General features: G+C 39.5%; 1 long non-coding RNA gene across 1 annotated transcript; it reads right to left on the bottom strand.

Moving 5' to 3' along the window:
* Nucleotides 1-1,984: 1,984 nt before the first annotated feature.
* Nucleotides 1,985-7,018, bottom strand: LOC140162333 (uncharacterized). The gene is made up of 3 exons (XR_011860239.1): nucleotides 6,877-7,018; nucleotides 3,384-3,598; nucleotides 1,985-2,293 (listed from the first exon to the last, which is right to left on the bottom strand). It is a non-coding gene; the product is annotated as an uncharacterized lncRNA (long non-coding RNA).
* Nucleotides 7,019-12,335: the final 5,317 nt, after the last annotated feature.

Below are 12,335 nucleotides of genomic sequence, written 5' to 3'. Positions count from 1 at the left end.
TGATACAAAATGTAGCACTTTACACTGCATATGATCAACAGTTTTCATGCCCCTTCAGTAGATAGCACAATATACTGTATAATCAGCTCCAACAAAATAGTACAAGGTGCTATATTGGGTTTGGGATTTTCTTTTGCTACATTAATGGAACTATCACGATTACACATTGAGGGAAAATGCATTAGTTCGGTGATTTTGTTTAATTTTGACCAAAACAGGTGAATTTTACATGGAAAAAAAACTAAAATTTAAGATATTGGAAATAAAAAGTATACCAATGTATTGATATGAATGTGTGCATCAAAGAAGTGAATCATGGCAACTTCCTAAAAAAGAAAGGTTTTTGACCTATCTGACCTCTTGAAAATCAAAGGTAAGCATAAAATGCTTGTTTTTGGCTTTAAAAATGCAATTTTGAGCTAAAATGGTCATTTTTCAAACATTTTATTGTTTACTTGCTATACACAAGTTTTTATTGCAACTAATATTATTTATATGAACTAGTACCACAATTTTAGGATAGTTGCAGGAGTCATAGGTTGGTCAGTTACCATAGCAACCACATTTCCCACCATTTTCAGTCGATTTTGGTGGCAAAACTGCAAAAAACGATCATTTTATGTTGATCTTCGATTTTCAAGAGGTCACCTTGGTAAAAACGTCTGGTTTCAGGAAGCTCTCATGATTGACATTTTTGATGTGCACATTCATATCACTGCATTGGTATACTTTTTATTTCAAATATTTTAAATTCTTTTTAAAAATTTAATTTTTTAACATGTAAAATTAACTTTTTTGGTCAAAATTGAACAAAATCATGAAAATAATGCATTTCACCCAAAATATTGCATGAAGATATAAAGACAAAATTGTTTGTTAACAAATATTGAATACACATGTGACATGTATTCCCCACAGCAAATATGAAGTTCATACCATATTTCAGGGGTAGTGTTAAGGCCCAAAAGTCGGGGGTTGTTTTCCCGTGTTTTTCACTCCCGAGCTTGCAGAAAATCCAAATACATGGGGAGAAAGTTAAATCTTGGGGGTGAAAAATATTTTGCAGTGTAGTCAGGGGTAGGAGTAAGGTCCAAAAGTAGAGGGTCAGAGTTCACCCCCGAGCTTGCACATATTCCCAATATAGAGGGTGAAAAATTGATATTTTTTAAATTTAGGGGGTCATTCACCCCCCGATTGGGGGTTAACGCTACCCCTGCCACATTTATTTCAAAGTTCTGTTTTAGTAATTGGCATTTTTGGTAAAAAAGGGGAAAAAATCACAAAAACTGCACTTTCAAACCAAATAATTCAGCTCACGTCACTTTTTAGAAATGCCAGCCGGGTTAATCAGAAAGACGAGACTCTTATGGTTAATTTTAACCCCACTGGCACCTTTGTCCAAAAATTGAGCACGAAATGGTGCCCGGAAACCTGGACTAGAGTTTGAAGTTGATCGGTTATTGCGCTGAAGCTGCACAGTGGATTTATGAATTTGCTTCTGTCTGTCCAGACAGCCAGCCAAACAAACAAACAACCAGGCAAGCAGACAGGCAACCATCTGGATGATATCATAAGCCCCACATTATGTGTGTGTGTGGGGGGGGGGGCCAATAAAAATAAAATAATGAAATCAATATTAGAATTTCTGTGAGGTGAGCCAAATCCACAGACATTTTTCAGGAATATCTTGTGGATGGAAAAGAGTAAAGTGTCAATAAAATGACTAAAAATGGGACATGAAATTGACAAATGTGGTCAAAAATTGGGCTTTGCCCCCGCTAAAATTCTGGCTAGGCCACTGGATTAGGCTTAGTGCTGTATTTTTCTGGAATTGGGAGTAATTCCAACAGGATCCATTTCACATGCATCCATCCCACAAAAGCTAGCTCACACAAAAACATCAAAAGTCTATGAAATTCGAGTGTTACTTGTGTTCAATCACAAATTTTAGGTTGACAGATTTTGTGTTACCAAGTTTCCACTGTTTTTCCTAATAATACTGGCTCAGTTCCTGGAGCGGGGTAGGGCAATTGGTTAGTGCTAGGGAGGGTCCGTGACATCAGGACTGGACAGGTCTACTTCATCAGCATCTGAAGCTTCCTTCCAAATCATTGATGGTCAACATGATCAATAGGCTCTGCATTTTAAGTCATCCTGGCTGATGTTGAAAAAATGCAGCAAACAACAATGTATCACAGGACTTCTCCAGTACCATCATAGCAGGGGAACTTCTCTTGAGCTGACCATTCAGGTGTTCAATCAGAACATGGATATCCGGGTAGATCTATGAGCTCTGAAAAACAGTGAGAGAGAAAGAGATCAAGAGAGAAAATTATAATCAATGTGCAGAATGTATTGAATAACTGGCAAAAACCTGTTTTTGCCTGGTTTAACCCGGCAAAAATGGCAAAAACTTATGTATAGTCACTCAAATATTAACAAGTACACAGAAAGCTCATAAACAGTAAACATAGAACTTTTAATGAATCATTCAACAAATTTTTTGTCTCATCAAGTCCTTAAAATGAAAAAGTTTTGAATTTGATATGCCAGATGCACTAAGTGAGCAATGAAAATGCATGCCTTTAATTTCTTAACATGTTATTTTTAATTACAAAATCTGGTCTTGTTACACTCCGGAAAATAATTTTTTAATTTAATAATTTAAAAGCCGTTTTTGCCAAGCGGTTAAAACCGTGGTTAAAACCGCTGCTTTTTCCACCTGCGGCAAAAACCTGTGAACCCTGACCATCAAGTAGTGCATTTTCTGATTGACAACTAGCTTCCCATAACTTACAGACCTATCTCAGCTACACCTATATGGAAAAACAAAAATGGCAGTGACATACATATGAATGTATTGCATGGTTTGGAGCCCACAAAAGAGGGTCTGGACTCACACCGACTCACTGCTAAAAAACCCAAAGTTTTATACCCCTAAAAAAAGTTGTTCAATTTTTTCAATGACTATTCATGGGCATCTTTTTGCAAATATGTCCCCATTGAGGCCTTTTCTAAAACAGTCAAATACAGTTGTGTTCACATTTTGAGTTACACCGGTGTAAACTTACGCTAACATTGATGAAAATTCCACAATATTTTCCCTACTCCTACCGCATATCCACACCTAGCCTACACAGAGCACTATGCCGACCAGTTCCACCAAGCATTCCGTCTGGTCGGCGTAAACATCAGCTACCACTTCCGGTGTTTCTGTGACCTTTTTGCCGCCCTTTCTAATTACAGATAATTTGTAATGTCTTAGTTCTGATCAACAAAAGGTCAAACTTACACCAGTTCTGCTGGGTGTACGTCGAAAAATGTGAAAACAAATATTATGCCTGCATGCTCCCCTTCAAAAAAATCATAAATAAATAAATTACCTGTTACATTGTATTCTTCCGCTGCTTCTGTGCTTTTGAACAGAAGTCATCATTCATAGTTTTAAAGCATAGCCAGAATCTCTGAGAAGTCCCTGCAGATGTTCATTCTCAAAAGTGCAGCTGAGATGCAATATACAACTGTCATCATGTTGCTTGATCAAGATTGTGCCATTACTTTGAAGATTCTGCCCCTGGCGTTGATGATACTAAGTTACCTGTATTCATGAAATTAACAGGAGATTAAATATTAAATACATGATAGAAGTACACTGCATTGTTGTCTTTGTTGACATATAATTATAAATGCATGATCATCTGTGATGAGTTTAAAAACCTGAATATCAGTTTTAGGTTTAACCTAAAATACACAGCAGATGGTACAAAAACTCAACTGCTAATGACAGGCCCGTACGCAGGATTTTTTTTGGGGGGGTGCTGATTTTGAAAAAGTGGACTTTTTTCCAAAGGGGGGGGCGATTTTGTGAAAAGTGGACTTTTCCCTTCAAATTTGGATCTTTTTTTACTAAAAAAACGTTAAAAACCTGATTTTTTTTCTCGCTACGCTCGCAAATTCTTAAATTTCGGGAGTTTTTGTGTACTTTTGCAAATTTGGGGAGGTGCGGTCGCACCCCCCGCACCCCTACTGCGTACGGGCCTGGCTAATGATATAGTAGAATACGATTCCATGAAAAAAAATTTCAGTAGTACATGAAGTGCCTATTTAAAAATAGATAATAATTTGTACATATTCCACCATGCCTATTTCATACTTGCAACACATTTTCAAGTGTTCAAAATGGCTTTCCAAGCAGCAACTGGCATTCAAGCTCACTTGTTAAACATGGTGGTGTGTATAATACAAATAAATAATGGATGAATGGGCCTTGCAGTTAAATATTTTAAAATATTTTCGGCCAAATTTTTGGGGAAATTTCAAAAATATTGGAAAAATTGGGCTATTTTTTTATAAAAAAAGAAATTGAGAGAATTTTGAAAAAAGAACCCATCCATGACGTAGAAAAAGGGTTTCCGATGATATACCAAAAGGCCGAAAATGCTACCAATGTTTGCAGCATGTCCCTGTATGGTCAATCATTTGTACTGAGTACCCCCCGTCAATTATACATGTATCAGGGCTGCAGTGGCAGTTTTCATGCCCATTCAGTGAACATTTGCCTAATCCTACCCATGAAAATATGCATAAACAATATACAATATGGCTCAAAATAGCTCAAAATAACATAAGCTTTGAATCATAAACAATCAAATCATATGTATAGTTGGTCTATGATACATCAGAAGGCCTAGATATGAGACTCTAATATGTAGTTCACCTCAAGTTCAGTAAATCGGTACTGATATGCACAAATCAATTATAAAAACTACTGCACATTGTGTCGACTACTGCACATCATGTGTGTGATACCTACGCTGAATGTGTGCATGGAATATTTTTATTTTGACTCACTTGTTACTAGAGAATTTGGCTTAATTTGTTGCTAAGCACCCGGATGTCCACGCCCACATGTCCACTTAGAAGTACAAAGTAAATAGACCCCGGCAACTGCAGGTATGAGAATATATTCTTCAATGCAATGTGCCTAACTGCTTCTTTGGCGCGCCAAAGGTTGCACGATTTGTACTTGCCGAGCACACCGCGTGTCACATTTTTTTAAACACGCAGTGCATGTGACGCAAAGCATCGACCCCAGGTGCCACAAATTTGGTCTGTACTTCTATGTGGACAATCACTGTAGTCATGTACAGAGCTAGACTGCAAGTACATGCTAAATGCAATGTTCAAAAGATGATCGAGAAAATATGGAAATGAGTACCGGTAGGCCTAATTAAAATCAAAATTGTAAGTGATTTTGTTCCAAACAAGTTTACCAAGTCAACAACAGCCCGTTCTTGAGGAAAATAATAATACATTGTTGTACTTCTAAATCTAAGCCAAGCCAGTGGTGTAGCGTGTGTCATCACATTGGGGGGGGGGCCCCGACCATGATTGGGGGGAACTGAGTCTGATTGGGGGCACAAGCCATTTTCCGGCAATTTTCCTATGGGATTTTTTTAATTTTCAGATCGATTGGGTCAGATCGATTGCCCCCATGCCCCTATGAAACTATGCTACTGAGCAAAGCAATCGGTGTAAATCATTATTTATGATAATTGATCAATGCACTGACTTCATAACACATCTTTTTGTGAGAATAAAAATAAGTACCGTATGCCGACATATCATGAATGCGAGCCTTGCTCGATAAGCCTAGCCACAAATTTGCTCACCGATAGCTTCACATTTGAGGTTAGAGACCTTTGCATTTAAAATGTAGTCTGATTTGCTGAAGCATGACACCGTCACACCGAATAGCAATGGAAGTTCAGAAGTAAACACAGCCGATGGGCGATCGCATCAAAAATGTTGCTTGTTCAAAATACATGATTAGGCAAATTAAAAAAAAAAAGTTGACAGATTGAAATAACTTTAACAGAATAAAAATGTCAATGATGTCTGACTGAAAAATGATAGCAACATACTCTATATATCTACCTCGAGTCACCGGCACTAGCTTTGAAGTTCAGCGTGTTATTCATTTACAGCGTTACTTGCAGTGCGTGTACATTATACTTTTACGCGCGCGATCAATGTGCCGCAGAAATGTACATGCAAGAAACCACGCTAAGCCAACTCTAGTACAGGGATATATATGATGATTTTTATTTTTGGGTGGATCATTATAGGCAAATGATGTAGAAAATACATGTCACCCAATGCACCACGCAATTGAACCGGCACTGCACAGTAGGCCCTACTGGCTTTTGGCTGGTTACCAGTTGTACTTGTCTATGTAATCCACGATGAATCGGCAATCAGAGCCTACAAAACGCGTGGCGCATATATCATGGCATTGGGAATTGACGCAAATTTTACGCGTACAATCAGTCATACCTAGAAAGGATCAAATTCAAATTGAGAAAATATTCTAGGACAGCTAGGTATGACTTGTTGTACCATACCTACCATGGTTGTACTAAGCCAACGCAGCACGCTCACGCTGAACTTCCATGACTTCAAACCTTTTGCCGGTGACCCAAGGTAGATATACTATACAGACCAGGGCCGTAGCAAGCGGGGCGGCCGGGGATGCCATGGCCGCCCCACTTTTTGAGAAATTTGTTATGTTTTTCTTTATGTCTTTATTTCAATTTGGCCATAAATTTGTGATTTGGCCGCCCCACATTTGTGATGGCCGCCCCACATTTTTCAACCTTGCTACGGCCCTGATACAGACTATCTATAGCATCGAATGCATAACTATTGTCATGATTGTGTCATGTGCAAATTCAAAGCTGGCGTTCTCGAGTAAGGCACTGTGCAGTGCATGAAGTAAATAGTCGGCAGTTCGGCATAGTACAGAGTATCAGTATCCCCTCGGAGTTGACTGCCACTGTGACCGTGCCGCGGACTGGCCCTTAAAGCTAAACTTACCGCTGAAAACTCAATTTGTGGACTTGATGTTCCTTGTCGTTTAGTCTCTAATGGAGCAGAACAATTCTGCACCATTCTGGCGTGCCTTTGTTTACTTTTTAATGAATTATAATCAAAAGATCAGCTCGCATCACAGTAGCTCGCATCACAGTGGCTCGCATCAGCTCGCATGCAATCAGTTGAAATTTGTAACCGGAAGTTGATGCGAACGTCGTGACCTTTAAAGACATCATAAATAGTACACATGGTTCACTCTTCTTTGCTACAAGTGAACTTCGACGTAGGAGACTGCGAAAATTACTTGCCACCAAGCGCCAAGTTTTTTGACGGTGATCCCCGATTCTTCTGATCATGTGCTTAAGCAATGGTAGAGCGGTAATTAAACACGGCACCATGGCACTCGCTTAACTGGCTTGATTTGGGGATTTCCCTAACCCATGCAATTATCAGTGCAGTTTAGAGGTTCAAAAATGCTTAAAAGCAGTGGCGTAGCTAGGGTGGGCAGGAAAAAATCTGGGGGAAATTTTGGAGCGAGAAGGGAAAAAAGAGAAAGGAACGGGGGATCGAGAAAAAAGAAAAGAAGGGAAAAAGAAAGGAAAGAAGGGAAAAAGAAAGGAAAAAAGAAAGAAGGGGAAAGGAAAGAAGAGAAAAGGAAGAGGGAATGGGGAAAGAAAGGGTCAAGAGGGAAGGAAAAGCAACAGAGAGGAAACCTAAATAAATAAAAAAGAGGGAAATGAAAAAACAAAAGGGAAGCCTAAGAGGGATGGGGGAAGGAAAAGGAAAGGTGAACAAAAGAGGAAAAACAACAACTTGCATGTTTATTGTGGGGAAGCAATTCATGCACAGAGGGGAAGGAGTGTAAGAAAGGGGAAGAAATTGAAGAGTATGAAGAAGGACAGAGAATTATAAAGAAAGGGAACGGAAAGTGATTTTTGAGGGGAAGTAATTTAAGTGAGTGTAGGCCTAATGGGAGGGGGAAGGAATGAGAGAAAGGGGAAGAAACTGAAGAATATGAAGGAGACGGAAAGAGAAAGAATGAAAACTTCAGGAACAGAAGCGGAAGTAATTGGAAAGTAATTTAATGGAAGGGGAAGGAATGAGAGAAAGGGGAAGAAATTGGGGAATGTAAAGAAGAAGGAAAGAGAACGAAGGGGAGAAAGGGGGAATAATTTAAGGGGGTACTAAACCCCTGGCCAATTTTGTGCCTATTTTTGCAAGTTTCTCAAAAATTATAGCGCATTGGTGACAATTAAGATATGCATGTTGTAGGGGCAAGGACTACAACTATTGCTCCGAAAATTCAGCAACTAAAGGCAAGTAGGCCTAGTTATTGATTTATTGATCAAATACTGGTTTTCCCTCATTTTTGACTGCAACTCCACAACTGCTGTCTGTGCCGAAATAAAATTTCCAGTGCAGTAGTTGTAGTCCTTGCCCCTATAATATACCGGTACATATCTTACTTGTCACCTATGTGCTATAATTTTTGAGAAAAATGCAAAAATAGGCACAAAATTGGACATGGGTGTAGTAGGCCTACCCCCTTAAGTGAATGTAATAGTGAATGTAACAACTTGTTAAATCCACTCAAAATATCAGTATTGTTTTATTGTATTGTTCTTACATTGTAAATTCATTTTTGTTTCCTTTCAGATAATTCTAGAATCAAAACTTTACATCATGGCAAAATTTTCACATAAAAATGTTACAAATGTATGCAAGGAGGCTTCTCCTCATGGTATAAAATGAGCTTCCGGGGGCTTCGCCCCCTGGACCCCCACCATGCATGGGCCCTAAAGCGGGCCCTTTCAGATAATTCTAAAATCAAAAGTTTACATTTTTTACATGGCAAACTTTTCACATAAAACGTTACAAATGTATGCAATTAAGCTTATGTAAAAATGCCCCAAACCCATGAGCTTCCGGGGGCTTCGCCCCCTGGACCCTACGCCATTGGTCGCTCCACTCGCTATGCTCGCTTCGCTCTATTTATTTATACACTTGGGGAAAATTTCTGGAGCCTTGCCCACCCTGGCAAAGAGGGCTGGCTACGCCCCTGCTTAAAAGGGGGGCTATCATTTTCTTCGGAAGGAGGGGGAGGGGTCCAAATTTACAAAAAGTTGTCGTCAATAAAATTGCGACCACCCCCCCCCCCCCATTTCGAAAAAAAAAAAATTATGACCCACGCCGATATTTCGTGATCCTATCATCCTCTATTTAGGCCTATGTCATTTTTCATTAGATATCCACGAAAAAAACCTATTCCCAAAATTTCAGTTGATTCGGATTTTGCGTTCGCGAGTTATGCATGATTATGTGTATTACACTGCTCCATGCGTTGTAATTTCGTTCTGGTGCACCAGAACGAAATTCAAATTTCACGATATCTTTGCTAAACGAATTAATCTGCAAGAAATATTTTGTACATAAACATTAGAGGTTTCCAGTGATATAAAAATCTCAACTTGAGAAAAGTGGGGGGATGAGGCTGTGGATCACGAAATGCCCTTTTAAGCTCCAATAGGCATATAGCCTACACCCAGAGAAGATTCTCATCTTCTCTGCTACACCCGAGCACATTTGCAATTTACATAGCAATGTACACTTACCGTAATATGGGTGTCCTCGCAAAAATGCTTTTGCAATATACACAGCAATTTACACTTACCGTCATGACCGTTATATGGATGTCCTCACATAAACAATAATTTTGCAATTTTGTAATCATTTTGTTTAAGGGGTACTACACCCCTGGCAAATTTTGTGCCTATTTTTTGCATTTTTCTAAAAAATTATAACACATTGGTGACAAGTTAGATATTTATATTATAAGGGCAAGGACTACAACTACTGTACTGAAAATTCAGCAACTCAAAGCAAGTAGTTATTGATTTATTGATCAAATATTGGTTTTCCCTCATTTTTGACTGTAACTCCGCAACTGTTGTCTGTGCTGAAATAAAATTTCCAGTGCAGTAGTTATAGTCCTTGCCCCTATAATATACATATCTTACTTGTCATCAATGCTCTATAATTTTGGAGAAAACTGCAAAAACGGCCACAAAATTGGGTAGGGGTGCAGTACCCCCTTAAATTTATTTCCAATTCAATGCATCGAAATGAAAAAAGGTTAAAATCAATTTCGATGTTATAATGTATCAAAATAACACTATCCCACACGTTTTGGCAAAATGACTTGATGCAGTCATGTCTACAGTAGAATTCATCTCGACCTTTGCAGGACTTAAACCCCATTAAAAGCTATTAAACCAAGATAACACTCATTGAAACAGCTCAACTGATTAAATCGGATCTTCTCTGGTTGTGCACGTGTGTCTGTTTTATATGTGCGATATCGCTATGAGGTGCTATAATACAGCTTCAGTTGGGTAACTGATTATCAAGGAAACGCAAGGAAACAATGGTAGTGGACCTTTGTTCACGAAATGAGACAATGGCCTGCTTTTTGTTAACCAGCATTCTTGAAAAGGAGCAGCATAGTGATTGTTGACTTTGTTAGAACACGGTTTGGATATAATTTCTTCCTATTTTTGGTGTTATCTGTCGTTTACATATCCTTCCTAAAACACAAAAGTGCGACTATTTCCAAACACCTAAATTAGCTAAAAATTTAGGACATGTTACAAAACTATATTTTCTAGAATTTCATAGAATAGTTTAAATGTAGCTTGTACCGTTTTTTGTGGCATCCTTCAGAACGGAGCGGTCCGTTACCAATATAGCTCAATATTTTCGGTCAAATCTCCATTCAATTAACACGGGGAGTTGGCTAGCTATGAGCTAGCTATGCTTTGCCCTCACTCATATTCTACGAAAGTGCGACTATTTCTGAACATCTAACCTAGCTGTAATTTTAGGTCATGTTAGAGAAATATATTTGCTAGAAGTTTGGAGAATAGTTTAAATATTGGCCGGTTATTTTCACAGTGATGTTAACTAGGCAAATGCAATATACTTCTAACATACACTATTTGTAAAGGTCGCGCGTCAATGGTGAGAGCACTGTGTATTGTGTATAGGAAAACGGACAGTAACTGCAGTATGAGACATTTATTGTTCTTTTGGTAAGCCAGGTCAACTGTCACCAGTACCCCACCCCAACACACCCCGGCCCCACGCACACCCCACATATAGGGCCTATTTGGAAACGTCCGAAGCTCATGAGTGGACCGTCATAACCAGTTCCGACTTTTGCTCGACACCGTGAGTGCACCTTCAACGTAGTTATTGTGGAATTATGATATTGTAGACGACGTAAGCCAACCCCACAACCTTTTAGTAGTCACTGGGGCGGTTACACTTCGCTATTTCCAAGTTGACTCTCCAACCCCGACGGATTTGACAACACGATACATGCGCGGACGCAGCCGTACCAGGATCCCGGGCGGTGGCGTAACTAGGGGGGGGGGGGTAACGTGCCCAGAGTGCCACATTTTGGCGGTGGATAAAAAACCGATCAATTCGCGTGCTTGCGGCGCATTTCAGCACAGATAGTCATTTGAAAGAACAATTTAAGACCGAAATTTAACTTCATTGTAACCAAATTTCATTAAAGTGGTGTTTGTGCAAATTAGTCAAATTTTCGCGCGCTCCGAACGCAATTGTTTCAAAATGGGTACGGGGCGCCATTATATATCCTTGCCACAACCGGACAACCCCTAGCTACGCCACTGGTCCCGGGGACTACCATGGTTAATTACCACTCCGACTCAAAATAAGTACAAATAAGAGGGTACTCAAAACGGAAACCGCAGGTGGTGGTCGCCGTGCATCCTCTAAATTCAGTAAATTTTCATCGTCAACCGTAACCGTGTAATTGAATAGGATTATTTTGAAATTTTAAAACGCTTGAAATATCACAAACAAATAGGCCTATCTACTATACTAAAATAACCAGCGAAGTCTGTCTGTCTGTCCGGCTATGCGTTTCGCCGCGCTCCAACGCATCGATCCGATATTTCGGATATGGATAGGTATCGGGAAAAGCATGTTGACCGGGTGGTTTTCGAAGTCATCGGAGGTCAAGGTCAAAGGTCAAAATTTCAAACTTTGTCCGATCGGGCCCAAACTTGGTAGGTGGAATCCTCGACAAGAGGGAAATATATGCCCGAAATAAAATCGAGGTCAACCGAGGTCAAAGGTCATTACGGAGGGTTCAAATTTCAAACTTTGTCCGATCGGGCTCAAACTTGGTGGGTGGAATCCTTGATAGCCTACCAGGGGAATATATGCGCGAAATAAAATCAGAGGTCAACCGAGGTCAAAGGTCATCACGGAGGGTTCAAATTTCAAACTTTGTCCGATCGGGCTCAAACTTGGTAGGTGGAATCCTTGATACCAGGGGAATATATGTGCGAAATAAAATGCGAGGTCAACCAAGGTCAAAGGTCATTACGGAGGGTTCAAATTTCAAACTTTGTCCGATCGGGCGCAAACTT

The sequence above is a fragment of the Amphiura filiformis genome, chromosome 10, assembly GCF_039555335.1.
Source record: "Amphiura filiformis chromosome 10, Afil_fr2py, whole genome shotgun sequence".
Lineage (NCBI taxonomy): Eukaryota > Metazoa > Echinodermata > Ophiuroidea > Amphilepidida > Amphiuridae > Amphiura > Amphiura filiformis.
The sequence above is the reverse complement of the archived record's forward strand: the minus strand, read 5'-3'. Positions and strand labels throughout refer to the sequence as shown.